Consider the following 6,000-nt stretch of genomic DNA (forward strand, 5'->3'; position numbering starts at 1 on the left):
AGCAGGCCAGGCCTCAACACAGCAGGCCAGGTCCCAACACAGCAGGCTAGCCCCAACACAGCAGGCTAGCAGTGGGTGGATTTGTTTGTTTTTTCTTTTGATTTTTCAGAGACAGTCTCCTGCAGTAGGGCCAGGCTAATGTTGAACTCACAATGCCCCTGCTTCAGCCTCCCAGCTGGGATTGTGGGCTACACTTCTCTTTTCTCTTAACTCACTTGCTGCTGTCCTGTTTCTGTATTTGAATTTACACACACACCCTTTCTTTAAACAAGTCCTAATTAAGCATAGTGGGTTACACCTGAAGTCCTAGCATTGCAGAAGCTGATGTGGGATGAAGAATGTGGATTTGAGACCCGCCGGGGTACATGGTAAGGTTCCAGTCCAGCGTGGGGTACAGAATGAGACCCCTTCGAGGAAATAAGGGCAACAATACCACGAAACTGGCACAAAAAAAAAAAAAACCCAAGCTCTAAAATATTAGTCCTGTTCTTTTTGGGTTTGGGGTTTTTGTTTGTTTTGAGATAGGGCTTCATGTACTCCAGGCTGGCTTCATGTACTCCACGGAGATCCTCCTGCCTCTGCATCCCAAGTACTGGGAATTAAAGGCGTGCGCCACCCGGCGTCCTTTCTGTTTTTGTTTTGAGACAGGCTCTCATATAACCCGGAATCGTAGTTTGGCTCCTATTGCTGGGTTAAACACCAAGACTACAAGCAAGTTGAGGAGGGCAGGATTTCTTCCAGTCTGCAGCTCACCCTCCATCGTGAAGGAAGCCGGGACAGGAGCTCAAGCAGGACCCCTGGAGGCAGGAACTGAAGCAAAAGCCTTGCAGGAACACTGTGTACTGGCTTGCTTCCCTGTGGCTTGCCCACCTAGCTTTCTTACGCAACCCAGCACCCACCTATCAGGGGTGACTCCGCCCACAGCGGGCTGGGCCCTTTCACCAGAATGATCCATCCAGAAAGTGCCCTACTGGTGTCCTACAAGCTGCTCTGATGGGAACCTTTTCTCAATTCTAAGGCCTCTCTCAGGTGACTCCAGCTTGGGGCATGTTGGCTGCCCTCCGACTGGCCGGGTAGTAGAGCTGGCCTTGAACTCCTGACCTTCTTGCCTCGGTCATGGAAGGTCCCAGGTGTTGGGATCTTGCCTGGAACTTAACAAGCTCTTGCCTCAGTCTGCCAAGTGGTGGGATTCCAGCTGTGCACCACCACTTCTCCGAGAACTCTGGCAGAGAAGTCATGGAGCCACCTTGAAATGCTGCTTTGAACCCTGTGCTTTTGAAACCATCTGCCTGCTGGGCCAGGCAGGCACCCCGTTTCATTGCTCAGTACTTTCCATTTGGGTTTGGTCTGGAGTTTGGGGGTAGTTTTTTGCTCTGTTCCTTCTGATGCAAGCTTGGGCTCCAAACCCAACCCCGTCAGTGGCTCTGTTCTGATCTAGAAGCTTGTTGAAGGCAGGACACAAGATTTTCTCTAGCTGCCCGTAGTCTTCAGAGCGTGGGGCAGGCCCGGCCAAGCCTGGCGCACATGTTGAACAGACAGGGCACATCCTGGGGGTTTCCCATTTGTGATATGTGCAACCCAGAGCTCCGCGCACAGCCCCGTAAGCACTTCCTTCCTCTTGTGGCCAAGCCCTTGCCTTGTGTTTATCAACAGCCTCTGGCTGGGTCGGGAGAATAACCAGTGTGGCCTGCCGCCTTGGAGTCAGGAAACAGGACTTCATGGCTTGTTCACTGTGGAGGTTCCTGGTTCCTGAGGACCAGAGGGTCTCCACAACCTAACTGTAAAACAATCAGGGGCTTTATCTTAAATGAGCTCTGGCCCAGGATTTTCGTTTTCTTTTCCTTTTGTGAGACACAGTTTACTCTGTAGTCTAGGCTACATGCTACATACCCCAGGCTAACCTACTTCACATCCCTTTTAACATTTCTCTCTTTTCTGGTCAGTTTAAATTCCTTCGTGGACTTGACTGGCCCACACTCCAGGACCACCTACCCGCCTCAGGGTTCGTATCACCCGCAGGGGTACTCAGGAGACAAAAGCAGGAGAATCATTGTACGATTGAGGCCAGTCAGGGCTATGTAGGGAGACTTTGTTACCAAAAAAAAAAAAAAAAAAAGCTCTGCAGTGGTGGCGCACACCTTTAATCCCAGCACTCAGGAGGCAGAGGCAGGAGGATCTCTGTTGAGTTTCAGACCAGCCTGGTCTACAGAGTGAGTTCCAGGACACCCAGAGTGGTTTACACAGAGAAACCCTGTCTCTAAAAACAAAAAACAAAAAAAAAAATAATAATAAAACCTTTGGCCTCTGTTTGCATGTGCTATGTACATACATGCAAACAAAATAATAAAATAAGTGATAAATTTTAAAAAATTCATGCATGGGGCTGGAATGTAGCTCGATGATAGAGTGATTGTCTACCATGAACTGGGCCACTAGTTCTGCTCCTAGGGAGGTGGTTTGAATCGGGATGGCCCATAGGCTCCTGTGTTTGAACGTTTGGTTCCCAGTGGGCAGACTGTTTAAGAATTAGGGGGTGTGGCCATGTTTGAGGAGTTGTGTCGCTGGGCTTGGACTTTGAGGTTTCAAAAGCCCACGCCAGGCCCCGTCACACTCCTTTGCCTCCATCCTGTGGATAAGATGCAAACTCTCAGCTACTGCTCAGCACCATGCCCGCCCGCCTGCCTCCCGCAGCGCTCCCAGCCTTGATGACCTCGAACTCCCCCTCGGAAACGGAAAGCCCCCAATTAAATGCTTTCCTTTATAAACTGCCTTGGCCATGGCGTCCTTTCACAGCAATAGAACAATAACTAAGACACCTAGCCTTGCAAATAATAATCAAATAAAACAATAAACCTTATGACTATAATCCCAGAACTCATGAGAGTGGGGTGAGAGGTCTGCCAAAAGTTCAAGGCCAGTCTGGTTTACATGATGGGTTCCTGATCAGACTGGTCCAAAGACCCAGACTCTGGCCTGGTGGTGGTGGTGGTGGTGGTGGTGGTGGCGGCGGCGCACACCTTTAATCTCAGCACTCGGGAAGCAGAGGCAGGTGGAACTCTGTAAGTCCAAGGCCAGCCTGGTCTACAGAGCAAGTTCCAGGACAGTCAGGGCTACACAGAGGGAAAAAAAAAGTAAGTAAACTAGCTACCTAGCTAGCTAACTAGCTAATAATAAACTCCCAGATTCAGAGATAAGGGAACAATCTTGAGTTTATACCGTTGCCCAATAGCCTGGTTGTCTGTGAAACTGGTAACAGATCTTGCTCATGTCTCCACACCCTTCCTCCTCCACTTCAGAGAAGTCAGGTGACCCTTCTGGACAGAAAAGAGCTGCTACTTCTGAACTTATTGAAAGCATCGTAGGCTGTTGTGGTCTGTGGAGCAACTGCTTGACTCAGCCTTAGCACCAAGGAGTCGGGGGATGACAAACAAATAAGGCCAGTTGTGTGTGTCAATAAAACTTTATTTACAAAAGCAGGCCCCCGGGGGCTTTAGCTTGCCAGCTTGGATGCTGCCACATAAATGGAAGAGTTCACAGTCTAGAAAAAAAATGAAATGATGTCACTGCCCTGAGGGTAGTTTTTTTGTTTTGTTTTGTTTTGTTTTGTTTGTTTTTTGAGACAGGGTTTCTCTGTATTGTTTTGGAGCCTGTCCTGGAACTTGCTCTGTAGACCAGGCTGACCTGGAACTCACAGAGATCCGCTTGCCTCTGCCTCCCGAGTGCTGGGATTAAAGGCTCCCACCACCAACGCCCGGCGCAAGGGTAGTTTTTCTTGACCCAATCCCCTTAGCACGGGTGAGAAGCAAAACTGTGTGAGTGAGCTACCACAACCCAGCTTGGTCTAATCTGGTGAGCCTGAGGAATCTTGGGGCCAATTTGACAACATGGGTGCTTCTTCCCCCAGAGAAAGGTAGAACCATGCTCCACACCCAGGGCAGGTGCCTGACAGCCCCGGTCTCTTCCAGCTCAGTCCCTACTCCAGGACTGTCACCTTCCCAACACAGGCTTCAGATGGGTCCTTTGGGATACCATCCCCATTTGGGCTTTTGTTTGTTTGTTTGTTTATGTGAGGACTGAGGCTCAAACTCAGGGCCTCGTGGTTGCCTGTCTTTACCCACTGAGCCATCTCCCCAACCCAACTTTGGCTCTTGTTTTCAGTTTCTGTACAGATGTGTGCTGTACCCTCTCACCCCCCTCACCCACTGCACCTCCCCCCTCCATTCCCTCTCCCTCCCTTCTCCCCCCTTCCCACTCCCATCAGTCCCCTCGGTCCCCCTGGACAATTGCACGTCTACCTTCTTTTAAACATTGTATGTACTATATGAGAATCTAGGAACCACAAATAAGAGGCCCACACACGGTACTTGTCCTTCTAAAATTGGCTGACTTACTACGATTATCTCCAGTTTCCTGCAAATGATATAACTTTGTTCTTCTTCGTGACTGACAGACACTCCACTGTGGAGGGGCTGGAGCCGTGATGGCTCAGAAGTTAAGAGCTCCTGTGTCAGCTGGGCGGTGGTGGCGCACACCTTTTAGTTCCAGCACTCGGGAGGCAGAGACAGGTGGATCTCTATGAGTTCGAGAACAGCCTGGTCTACGAGCGAGCTCCAAGACAGTCTCCAAAACAATACAGAGAAACCATGTCTCGAAAAACCAAAAAAAAAAAAAAAAAAAGAAAGAAAGAAAACTGGTGAAGAAAGCAAGGGTTGGATTTGGGAAGGGACCAGGGTCATTCCCAGGCACTGGAAAGGTGTTGGCGGCGGCTTTCGACTTCTTAAATTGTGTTCAACACAAATGAATGAGGATGGCTGTGTGGTTCCTTACAGAGTGTGCCTCGTGATGCGCAGGCCGGGGTATTCGTGTTTCTCTATTAAATGAGGAGATTCGTGTAAAGAGCTAGTTCCGGGCTGGCTTGCGGTCTGTTCTCGGTAGACACATGCTGTCACTGGGGAGCTAGAATGGTTAGCTCCAGGCCTCCGCTCCCTTCCCAAGCAGAGTCTGAGCAGGAAGTAAGAGTCCTGCCCAAGGAGGAGGAGACTGCACCTGAGGCTGTTCCTCAACCCTCCCTTTGTCTCCCTGCCCCTGTGGACTAAGACACATCTAGCAACCAGAGGTGGGGCTATCTTATCACCTGGCCGCCAGGTACAGCACAGGGTGTCCAGACCACAGAACTGCTTTGGGGAAATGCCTTTAACTAGGCTGGGAGTGGTCTGGCCTTTGTCCTTGGCGAGGCATGTGACAGTTTGTGGAAAACATAATCTGGTATAAACCAGCACGGACCCATCACGGGGGATTAGCCTTGGCTTTTCTGCCTCCAACCCCAGGGGAAAGGTATTTCCTCCCTCGCCAGTACTGTCTGGGGGAGAGTCCAGCAGGGCCCCTGGACTGGTCTGTAAGAGCATGCAGGCAGTGAGTCTACATACTGAGTTCCAGGACAGCCAGGGCACTGTAGAGAGCACAGCCTCTGGTTGGAGACACTGGTGTGTGTGGACTCACATCTTAGCTTTCCCCTGAAGTCAGAAAGTTCCAGGCCTAGCAGAGCTACAATAGGAAGACCCTGTCTGAAAAAAAAAAAAAAAAAAAAGTGGGCAGTATTAGAGGAAGACAGGCAGGCAGGAAAAGAGTGAGGGAAGAAAGGAGTGTGGGGTGAACTGAACCCCAGATGCGCCCAGCCTCGACCTTGCTCATTGCTACTGTGAAGGAGGGTGCTACCTGACTTGGAGGGTTCTGAGTGTCCTCTAAGCTTTAGGCTTATTAGGAATCTGGCACCCTCAAATGCTCTCCCTCATCTTTGCTGGAGCTGGTTGGGTTCAGGGCATAAGAGGTAGACAGAAGGAAGAGCCTGGAATGCTGGTGCGTGGGCTTCTTGGTTTTTGGGTTTTTTTTTGGTTTTTACGAGACAGGGTTTCTCTGTATTGTTTTGGAGGCTGTTGGTCCAGCCCGGCCTCGAACTCACAGAGATCCACCTGTCTCTGCCTCCCAAGTGCTGGGATTAAA

Source organism: Mesocricetus auratus, unplaced genomic scaffold, assembly GCF_017639785.1.
Source record: "Mesocricetus auratus isolate SY011 unplaced genomic scaffold, BCM_Maur_2.0 Super-Scaffold_100007, whole genome shotgun sequence".
NCBI classification, from domain to species: domain Eukaryota; kingdom Metazoa; phylum Chordata; class Mammalia; order Rodentia; family Cricetidae; genus Mesocricetus; species Mesocricetus auratus.